General features: G+C 36.4%; 1 protein-coding gene across 4 annotated transcripts in view; it reads left to right on the forward strand.

Moving 5' to 3' along the window:
- Positions 1-5,497: 5,497 nt before the first annotated feature.
- KCNMB2 (potassium calcium-activated channel subfamily M regulatory beta subunit 2) overlaps positions 5,498-12,026 on the forward strand; it is a 225,851-nt gene continuing 219,322 nt past the window's right edge. For 3 of the 4 annotated variants that reach the window (XM_074328155.1, XM_074328166.1, XM_074328157.1), the window contains exon 1: positions 5,498-6,022. The gene's annotated coding sequence lies outside the window, so the exon portion shown is untranslated. The remainder of the gene's footprint in view (positions 6,023-12,026) is intronic. The other variant, XM_019752204.2, reaches the window with a different exon arrangement.

A 12,026-nucleotide genomic window follows, 5' to 3' on the forward strand; every position in this document is an offset into this window, starting at 1 on the left:
ATAGAAATTATCTGTGGATTATGGGATCAGAGGATACGTTTGTTTATATTTTCTGCATACTCCAGTTTTAAATCATGAGCATGTGCCATTTTTTTTTAATTGAAAATTAAACAGTGCTTTGTTTTTAAGGAGGGAAACAGGGCATGCAGTGAAGTCACCATCATATCTAACCTGTACCTTTGATAAAAGTAACTTTACAAATATATTTCAGTATGACAATGTATTTGTTTACATCCATTTTTTGGATTCTTTACCTAATTATGAAATGTAGAAATATTTATTAAGACTTTCTTAGATGTCTAGCATTGAAAAAACAGAAATTCTCCAATTAACCAACATATAATAGATTTATTAGGATTTCGCTATAGTTTTGTAAAGCAGAACCTTTTCCAATAAATGTTTACACATTTGCTGAAAAGCATTTTGTCAAATGGTTCTTCTTCCATCCTAAGAATCTAGCAATATAAAGTGAGTTATTAAAATATACACATGAATATAAACACCAACATACATATAAATATTTGTCCTTTGTACCCAACCTCAGAGCCTTCTGCATAACAGAGATTTGTTGTTTTATTCTGTTTTACTTTTAAGACAGATATCTTTTAATTAACTTGTATTGAAAGCAGCAGGTATATCTAATGTTACGTGGTATACAGGATACATATTACTGCAGCATCAAAGGTTATAGTATAAATTATACTACCATGTTCCCCGAAAATAAGACCGGGTCTTACATAAATTTTTGCTCCAAAAGATGCATTAGGGCTTATGGTCAGGGGATATCATCCTGAAAAATCATGCTAGGGCTTATTTTCCGGTTAGGTCTTATTTTCAAGGAAACATGGTATCAACCAGCAATCATCTGCTCATTTATTAAACATGGATACACTGTGGCGGGAGTGCCACACTGGTACAGCACACATTTCTAGTAAGCTGGATTGCAGCTAGGTCCCAGGAAGTAAGGGAATTCAAATGAAATAAAACTCCAACAACTGCCAATATTCTATTTTATGTATTATTTTAAAGCTGATTTACGTCCAGTACTCTGACAGGCTTCAGAAAAATGGAAACACAGCCCAATAAGTGTCTGCCAAAAGCAACGGCTCAGCCACAGAATGATGGTTTCAGAAAGTTGGTTAAACTAGCTCGTGCCACTGCTTTCTCATGGGCATCCAAGTGAGAACTCGGTTTCTCAAGCTGTGTTTGGTGGTCTGAAGGGGCATGTTAAGGAGGATATTTCTACTATTCTGAAAATTCAGATAGATTAACTAATGTGTATATTATATTATCAACCTCCTTCTCCCATTTCAACCCCACACATACAGAATGGTAATTCACTGAAACCTGCAGATACGACAAACTGCAGCTAGAAGGACAGGTTTCCTGTAAGACTTTCCTAATTTTTACAAAGATAGACAGAAATGCAATTAAAGAATCCAGGAAGATTGCTCAAATCACAACCTCACTAGACAGGTTTGTGCTTATAGCCCATAGATCTGAGAGTCCTGTTCAGCTGCTACCATTAGTATAGAATTATATTCAGTGTTCATTCTAGTTAGAAGAATTGTGAAATCTATAGTTTAGCTTTTAAAAAATGTTTACCAACTCTACCTTAAAATCATAAAAAGCTGCAAAACAAAAGATAAACAGCCAGGCATGAATATTTGTCAGATGGAGAGGAAAAAAAAAAAAAAGCCAGTAAGTGCCAATTTATACTTATTTTTACAGTTAAAAATTTCTTCTGGTGCTTATATTTCTGGATATTTCTAAAAGAAATATTAGGAGGTAGGCATAAAGTTTCATAAATTAAAGATAATACTGGGTGATGCGTTAGAAGACATACTTACAAGCTATGTGATCTTGGAGAGATCATTTTACTTCTCTCATCCTCAATTTCTCCAGATGGAAATAAACTATTGATATTTGCCTTGCTGCTCAATTAACTTTGTTCTGAGGATCAAGTATGATGTGCGTGAATTCACTCCATACATGGTGTAAAGTTTTATAAATTATCATTTCATTAGTAAACTTTTAAAAATTCCCTAATCAGAAGGAAATTCTTTATGAAAAGCGATGTAGACGACGAAAAGTCACTTCACTTTGACTTGGAAATCAGACACTGAGCTTTAAATGTCAGTTTTTCTTCAACTGCTTTCTTTTCATTATTTTTCAAGGCTAAGACTGCATGCTTATACTAGAGGATGCCTCTTTTATGGATTAAACTGGGACTTCAGAGTGAGTCAGCTTCAAGCTTTCGCAAGTATATAACAGGAAGGAAGCAGTTTCTAAACTAACTTTCCTGTTGTTCCTAGAAAAATAGTCACAACAAGGCAAAAACAGTTACTCTCTGTATTATTCAGAGCATAAATTGTATAATTAGCACTTGTATCTGTAACAGATAGCTACACTTTCTGGTTATGTATCACATTTTCATTTTAATAGTGATGACTCATAATGAAATTATGCATTTGTCGTTCCATTCATTAAACCATTTAACTTTCAGGCTGCGCATGTGAACTGCAAATTTGCTGCATATGTGATCGCATCCCTCTCACCCAGGTTCCTGTTCTCAACCTAATATTTGTTAACATAACAAATTCTTTCCAGAACAAGATTGATTGATTGATTGATTGATTGATTGATTGATTGATTGATTTGTAATGTGCATTCAGAGAGGATGCCGTTGAAAATGTTATCAAGTTACAGATTCACAGAGTATTCTTGTTGAATGTGTCTGGTAATATAGGTCTGAAATATTACTACAGTTCCTGGCTTTGGCTGCCCCAAACTTCACTCTCCAAGGAACCATCCAGAAAAGCGATGCTAACAATTACTAAATTCAATTCTCAGATCAGCTCTTTTTGAAATAGCAGAACATGTTTTTAACAAATTCAGCATAGGTTTCCTTTCTTGTTGAGGAAGATGTGAGCTATAAAGACACTTTATTTTCTGCAACTGTATTATAAGGAGAGAACTGAAGCAACAGTTTTTGGCAGGTGATCCAGAAAGCAGCACACAACCAAGAAATTCTAGATGATGAACAGGAGAAATTCTTCTCTCCTCCTTCCCCCTCTTTTTCCTGGTCAGGCCTCCTTTTCTTCCTACTCTTTCTTGTCTCCTCTTCTTTTTTATTGTACCCCTTACCTCCTGTTTAACCATTCCTCTCCCTCTTTCTTCCTGCTCCTAATAACTAGCATTTATTTCAGTATTTCTGTCTGCAAAGAGCTTTGCTCCTACCTTATCACATACCTTGTCTCATTATCACCGCAATCTTACAACATACATAATTATCATCCTATTTTACATGAAAGGCTTAAATAGGCTAATGAAAACAAGTTTCAAAATCAGGCTTCCTTATTTCAAAGCCTGTGCTTTCTTCTAGTACCTCAAGAAATTCTTTCCTTCCTCCCTTATAGATCTCTTTTCCTCTTCTTTCCCTCCCTTCAGCTTCATTTCCTGACCCCCCCCCCCCCCGCACCCCTGCCGCACTACTTCACAAATCATTGTCCACCCCACCCCTACTCCCATCTGACTGCCCTTTCCAGTAACCTCCTTCATACTCAGCGCTCAAAGGACCTTTCCTTGTCCAGGGACAAAGCCTCCCTAAAGCATCACTGACAGTCCTTGCCTCTGTCCCTTTTACTTCATCCCAGGAACAAAACCTTATCCTATCTCTTGTATTATTAGCATCTGTTTCCTGAATTAATCACACAGAGTATCCAAGGGAAGTACCCAACTGGGGAGTTTTGGGTTTTTTTAGTTTTTTCTTTTCTCTCTTTCTCCCTCCCTCCCCAAATCACATATGGTGCTGTTAATGGTATTTAGGTTGTCATTTAAACATTTCCTTACATTTGAAATAAATCTTTTGGATATATAATTTATATTATTATTCTCCCATCATTTTTTTTAAAAAGAGAATAAATTATTTTGCCCAGAAATAATTTCTTCCTTTGAAAATTTTTGGATGATATGTTTGCCTATTAAAAAAACAACAACAAAACAAAACAGGATTTTCATAAAATTCTGAAGAATTACCTCTCAACCATATCAGTTTAGAATTTTGTGCTCTCACTTCGGTGTTGTCAGTTAGTCCAATATAAACTGTGAAACTAAGGTATGAAAGACAATAATTTTGTATTCCCTAGACTCCTTACAACAGTGAAACTTTAATCACTCAAGTGAAAAACAGTTTCTCGTGCATGATCATGAGGCTAGTGAAAGGTTTTGGACACAACACACACAAAAAATTTATTTTCTACTTTAACAATTGAAATTTTGAAAAAGTTTCTTTGTCCTACAAACATAATGGGAACAGAATTATTTTTTGAAATTCAAATTACAGTATTTTCTGATTTTTATTTTGCCCCAGGGAAACCATTATACAGACAATCACAGTAAAATATGGTCATGGTTTATGATACAAAGAGATTTTTCTATAAAATCACACTTTATTTTTGAGAAGAAGTTGTGATCGGTCGAGTAACAACCAAAATTCACATACAATCAGGGCATATTTAAACCCAAACCAAGTGTTTAAAAAAAATCAGAGAAAAGGGAAAAAAAGAGTATCTTTCTTTTATTAGGCACCTGAGCAATCCAGGTATTCAGTTCTTGCATATGTAATAAAATAATGGATGCTATGATCATAATAGTATTTCTAGATACCAAAACTACCAGTAATTAAATAGTGGTTATTTATAATCATCCCCCTTCAGATTTTGTTTTGCAGTAGTTTCTGTTTGTTTATCACACCTCATTTCCAATTCTATAGGCCAGTATAGTACATTTTTATTTCTGTTCTTATTCCATTTGCTATTCTCCCTAAGTCCGTCCCCTAAAGAAGACTACTTCGTTTCCACGGTAACTATTACAAACTACTGCTCCTGGGGTCGTAGAAGGAGAGAAAAACCAGCAGAAGAAAAGAAAAACTAAGTCTGTGTAGTTGGAGCGTAACATATTCTCTATGTTATTGGGAGCTACCAAGAACTTTTTCCTGCTTCCCTATTTGGAAAAGTACTTAGAACTTTTCCGAGTAGCATTTCTAGTCAAGCAAGAAATACCTTTGTCTCCCTGACCAATGGTAAGAAATCCTTCTTCCACCTTCCATGATCATGACTGTCCAAATGGGATCAAGGTAGTGTACACATCCTCATTCCATCCACCCATCATTCATTCTTTCTATTTAGACAGTGCACAGCATAAGATTGCTTCTAACTGAAACACAAAGCTTTGTCAATCAGCTCATTGATGTGATCTGTCTATTTGATACCTAATTTGAGATTTTATATAAAAAGTATACCCTGAATCTTACCTCAGTCATGGCGAGAACGTTTCTTATTGGGAGTGATTCCCTTACCTAACTCTAGAGAACGCTTAGTTCTGTAATTGGGAAGAGCAGGAGTCCCTTGCTGGGAGTGAGAGAATTGTTTGGGGAATCCTAGAGTGTTTACTCCCAACTTCACTCTCCCTGTAAAAACACCTCTTTGCAAAAGGAATTCTTTCTCCTGTAGTTAAAGAGGATTTGGAAATCTGATCCAGTAGGCAGGGTTGTGTAGGTCTGGGTTTCCTAAGGACGTCTGAACCCTTGCTCCCTTTTTAATATGAGAATTTGAAAGCAGTGGGGAAGTGATGTTGGACCTATCACAGCATTGCTAACAGACAGCCTATTACAGTATTTAATAAAAACAGAAACAGCATGCTTATCATAGGCTAATAATCCTACCTCCTGCACGCTTTAAAAACAGTATGAAGCAGCTTGAACGGAGCTTCAGATAACTAATTTCAAGCATGGCTGTCTAGCGTGCCTGTCACTCCTATTGTCCTTCCAAACTCTTTCAGACATTTTGAGCAGGGAGTATTAATGCTATGAGTTAGCAACGGTTGTGACATTAATGGTCCAGAAAGCCTTTAGGCACGAGAGGTAAGGATGATTACCGGTGGCTCTTTGGAGGACTGCACTGGATCGCTGTCGTTAAGAAATTAAGCTTGGCTTTTGAGGAAGATGTAACAACTACTGGAGGTAAGATTTGCATGTAAAACAAAGGGATCTGTTGCTGTTCCGTGCTTTTTGTTTGCTATGTGCCCAGTAGGTCGTGAATTGCAGCCAGGTGCGGAGTGAGAAGCAGGAAGGAGAGAGAGGGGAGTGGGAGACAGATCTGCTTAGAGCAAAACACAGCGGGTAGTGTTATGTTTTATGGCAAAAATGCCTCGAGGACAGACTGGCTCCAGGCTCGTAGCCTGCTGAGTGTGCATTCCACGTTGCTTTTCTGTGGAGTAGAATGCTTAGAGGTCATGAAGAAAACAGTTTGCTTCTTATCTATGGTGCCAGCTGGACTGTTAGTAGGGTTCAGTGAAGACTTTGGTGGGTGGAAGGCAAAAAGGTGCAAGAAAAATAAAGAGGAAGCGGTCCTGAAGACTTGAAACCTGTTAGATAAATATTTTATTCCCATGGTCAATGTACAGTGATAGCCTGAGTCTAATTTTTAAAAAGGGGAAATTGAAAGATTACAAAGGATTTCCCTAATAAAGAATTACTTCAGACTTAACGTACTATAAAACAAAATTGGGTCTCTTCATCCATTTTGCATATTGAAATGTTGATCCACACTCTTTGTGTTAATGGTTTTATTTACTAAAGCAGAGCAAGAGTTTTAGACTGAAAAGGGGGCTTTCCCTCTGTTCCTGCTCTTGCTTTTAAACAACTGCTGGGGCTGCAGATGAAAATGGTGATTCGTTAGAGGTTAGAAACTTGACGGTTTACCTTTTTCCTTTATTCTTTTTTTTAATGAACAGCATAAAAGCAAAATTCTCCTTGAAAGATGAGAGGGTCAGTTGGGTTCCAAAGTCCAGTGGATAATGAGTGGATTTGCAGAGGAACTTATACTGCTTTGTACTTTATTATGGGATCGGTATAGCTCAATCAGAAAAGGAAATGTCAGGAAATCATAGGCTGAGATTTTTAAAGCAAAAGTGCAATGATCAGAAACTAATGTTTTCCCAACTTGATCGATGGTGCAAATTTCAGTCTTTGTCATTGCATATGACCCTCACTGTGAAGTGACAGACACACAGTGAGTGAATTTCTCAGTGCTGCTGTGTTATGTTCCTGATGGACTTCATAAACTCTGAGATGTAAAGATGTTGCTTTAGATTTTCAAAAACTCTTATGTTCTGATGCACTGACTTAGTTATAATGAATGGCAAAGATACATAGAATAATTGTATATTTATAAAAGAACGTAATATTCTAAAATTCCTATATTAATGCAGTACTAATTAGAAATAAAAGTGAAAGATAATTATAGTATGTTTGTTTTCAGCTAAATGCTAGAATTAAAGCTAAGTGGGCTTTTTCTCTTGTCTGATGCAGTTGAGTTTGTACATTTGTGAGCTTCTGTGTATATACTGCCAGTCATATATAAAGTTGAAATCGTTGTTCAGTAGTGTGTGGCATCTATGCTTAAAGTTGTGTGTCTATTTTTTCTAATATTATGATGAAAATTACTGAAATTCTCTTGGCTAGTCTTTATGTAACCAAGAGCACATGTCCATGAAATAACTGTATAGAATTTCTGATGCAATTGATGGCTATGACATAGTTTTTGCTTCTCTGTGGCCAGTGGGATGTGTGCCCTTGACCTTGTAAAATCCCAATCTCTAGCCAATTTTGCTCACCATCAAGAACCCATATACAGAGAGTTTGTAATACACAAACGGAAAAATACACACCATTTTATTTACGGCTGTCAGAAGTTTACAACTGAATATTATTTCTATTGTTTTCATAATTTTCATTTATTTGAAAAGGACTTTTACTGGCTCTGGTCTTACCAATATCTTCTGAATCTACTCACATCAAGCATTTATTATAGAGGTAATTTGTACCATGAAAATTGTCAACAGGAGAAAAAATTTTGCTGTGGTCATGCTCACAACACCTTACTGATAAAGTAAAATGACTTTTCACAATTTTCACAGATTTATGGAAAAAATTCCTATATTAAACCTCGATGGTGTATGTATCTAGACTGAACCCCTATAACACGAAAAATGTAGGGGAGATATGGTAAATTTTTTTTCTTTGTAAGCTGTTGGGAAAACCAAGTAATTTAGTCAAAAAATCTATTTGGTATATCAAATTAATTTCATTACCTATTTACATTGATAGATATCAATCAAAGCATTTCCAGATATATTTCCCTTTAGTTGCTATTACACCTAGTCATGAAAAACCAATAATTCTTCAGCTATACAGACAGCAACACTGGAATCCACCCTGATATAAAATATAGCAAAGCTCTAGTCAGTCTTGTGTTCTTAGTTCCCATGGGTAACAGTCATTGTTCAGTCACTAAGACACAAGTCACCAAGCCCAGAGTTGTCCTCGTTCTCTGTTTCTCTCACATACACACACAGTCATCATTCTACTTTATTGATAGATATTGGACCAGACATTTCTCAGATTAACATAATCTCTTTGATCATCTCTCTGCTCTTATCAAAATGTGATGAAAAAAGAATCGTCCACAAATATTCCTGCTATTATATCAAATAAAAAGCAGACTACAACAATGTATATACAATATAATCCTAATTTTAAGATATACCTGCATATGAAAAAACAGGGAAAAGTACACCATTTTATTCTTTTTATTTATCTGTAAGGTAATTCAATTTTTTCAGAGCAGGAATTTTATTAATGGTCACAAGAAGACTAATATCATAAAAGTTTATATCTCCTATTCCAACTATGTTGCCATCTTTCCCATTATTTTACTTCATATCATCCACTCTGTCTTCACCCCAAATTCCAAAGTCATTTGTTGGTCCACAAAAGACAGAGAAGAAGTGCCATTCCTTATAAAAGCCCCTTCCTCCTTGGAAAAACTCAGCATCATCCTATCATCTTTCTCAGATGCTGACTCCTACATCTTAACTCAGGTTTACTAGAAAAGGAGATTGTGTGTGTGTGTGTGTGTGTGTGTGTGTGTGTGTGTAATTCTCTTTACAGGTAGAGAATATTTCAATGTCCTTTGCTGGCTCCTCATTATCTCTTAAATATTTAAATGTTGGAGTGTTCCGTGGCCTAATTATAAATCTCTTCTCTATCTATACTTCCTCCCTAAATGAGTCTAATCTAGTCTCAAGACTTTAGAAACCATTCATACACAAACAGCTCAGAAAGTCTAATCCCTAACTTGGACTTTTCCCCTAACCTCTATATTTAACATGTTCAACTATCTACATAATATTTCCACGACAATGTCTTATAGGCATCACACACTTAACATGTTCAAAATCATATTTCTGAATTTCCACAGAAAATGTCCTTCTCCCATATTTTCTCCCATGTGTGTAAATGAAAACTCGATTCTTTCACTTGCCAGAAGAAAAAATTTTGAAATCCTCTTTGAATCTTCCCTTCACACATAACAGAAAATCACATTGCCTTTACCTTCAAACTGTAGCTAGAATTCAATTACTTATTATTCCCATGGCTACCACTCTAGCCAAGTTACCACCCACTCTCAGATTATTGCCTATATTTTCACCATTGACATCTTGCTTCTGCCTCCCCCTGTTCCCATACACACATTTTAGTCTAAATCCAACACCAGTTGGTCATTTCAAAATTGAAGTTAAATCATAGTATCTCCTGCTCAAAAGCCTCCAACATCTTCCTATCTGACTGCAGATAAAAGGCAGACCACAGGCCACGCGTGATCAGCGTGGGTTTCTCCCTGGCCCGTTAGCTACCTCTCTCACGTTCGCACTCCACTTCAGCCACACTGGCCTCAAACCTGCCACGAACCCTCAAACCTCAAGGCTTTTGACTTTATCGTGACTGCTACCTGGAAAATTCTCCCCCTACATAGTCACATGATTCCGTTTCTCACTTTTTTCAGGTCTCTGCCAAATGTCACTTCATCAGAGAAGAGTTCCCTGAAAACCCTATTTCAAATTACCCCCTCTTGCACACATCCTATTTCTAGTACCTGCTGCCTTTTTCTCTATACCATACCAAATTATCCCTTCAACATATTATTTGTTGACTTTTTATCACCTGTCTCTGTCCCTCCAGAAAGTAAATTCTATGAGAGCAGGGATTTTGTTTTGTTCCTTGATATATCAGTTGTTAAGTGAATAAATAAACTGATGAAGGTAGGCACTGAATGTTTTTTCCACATCGAAATCTATTGGTAGCATGAGATGCCAAGCATAAGGTTTTCAACCTCAGGGTCAAAGCTCTATGCCATAACACCCTGTTACTTTTTCCAAACAGAAAGATACTGAATACCTTAAAGAAATTCAAGGAGATTTATCAAGATCGTTTGTATTCTCCTGTCTACATGGTGGGGGGCGGGGGGGAATCATGTCACTGATTCCAATCTATGTTAAAGCAAATAAAAATTCATTTTGCCTGAGTTTGATCTTATCCAAAAGATGACTTCTTTTTTAAAAAACGTATCCTCACAGATCTATACAAATGACTTTGGATATAAACACGTCTTATATTTTTTTCTGCTCTCCCCTGGTGATGCGAGAAGGAATAGCAAAACCAGATTGGAGGCTACAGTTGGGGTCAGTACACCTTTCTGAGCACATAAGCTCCAGTAGCCCATGTGGCAACAGGAATCAACCATTAATAATCAATAAACGTACTCATTTGCATTCTTTTATTGCTCTGAAAATCAGCATAGTCAGTCTCGTGTTCCGGTTAACAATGACCTCTCTACCACTCATCAATCACATGTTTTCAAGTAATTAAAGTATAACAAAATAATCTTATTGTCCAAATTGGTACAAATAATAATGCCTAACATTTCTAGAATGTTCTGTAGTCTAGGGAGGTAGTGTTTTGTGAAAAGGACATAGCGTCTGAGACAAGCACAGGCTTTAGAAACAGAGAGACTTGGTCTGAATCTCACCTCTGTACTTCATAACGATGTGACAATGGGTAAGTTCTTAAAATCTTACCGAGCCTCAGTTTCCTCACTGGTAATTAGGGATAGTAATGCCTCCCTCTTTGGGTTGAAGATTAAATACGATCATGTGTGTCAGTGCTCCATTAGAGTACTTGGCACAGAGGAGATGCTTGCAAAGTAATTGTGTTCTCACTGTTATTGTCATTTAATCTTCACAGCATGCCTGAGCAGTAGATATTATACTTTCCATTGAACAGATAAGAAAACTAAGGTATAGAAAAGTTAATCAAGGTCAAAGAACTAGTAAGCTATTGAAATTTACTCTCCCTTCAGCCATAGAGACTCCTGATAAATAGAATGTCAGATTAACCATCTTTAATGTATTTAGTGACTACACACTGCCAGTGATTAAGGAATTTTTTAAAGGGAGGTTCTGAAGAAAAGGTTTTCCTTTCCTCTATGAACAATGCGGAAACCTTATGGATTCCTTCCCTAAAGAAAAAATTGACTTAAACTCCTGTGAAACAACTTAAATGAAAGCTAATTTACTCATTAAGAAAACCTCAGTCTCTCGATGTGCAGTATAATGGGCATCAGAAACCAGCTTCACACCCCTGAAGAACGCGTTTGAACACCAGTTCTGCCAATTGCCAGTTGTTTAAAGCTTGCTAAGCCTCTCTTTCCTCAGCAGAAATGTAGATAGTAATCGTACATCACTCATGGGGTTGTGAGGATTAAATGAGCTAATCTGTGCATAGCTGTTAGCATCGTGCTTGACACAAATTAAGTGCATAATACATATTACCTATCAGCACTTTAACGATTGTTATCCGGGATGAAACTTTAAACATTATATATATTATGACACTGAGCGATTTGGTTTAAAGTATCTCCTTTAGTTCTTATTTCTTGGTATTGGATGTCTCTAAGTTCGGTATCATTTAAGAGTGATTTAAGCATCAAGGTATCGTATTACAGTTCAAGGTATCTGAGCATCTGTCCACCACCAGAAACAGAACTTCCTGAAATATGTGACATTTGCTCATTTCTTACTAGATCCAAAATGAAAGAGGCAATTCTGGAAAAAGCAAGAAAATG

The sequence above is a fragment of the Rhinolophus sinicus genome, linkage group LG01 (genome assembly GCF_036562045.2).
Source record: "Rhinolophus sinicus isolate RSC01 linkage group LG01, ASM3656204v1, whole genome shotgun sequence".
Lineage (NCBI taxonomy): Eukaryota > Metazoa > Chordata > Mammalia > Chiroptera > Rhinolophidae > Rhinolophus > Rhinolophus sinicus.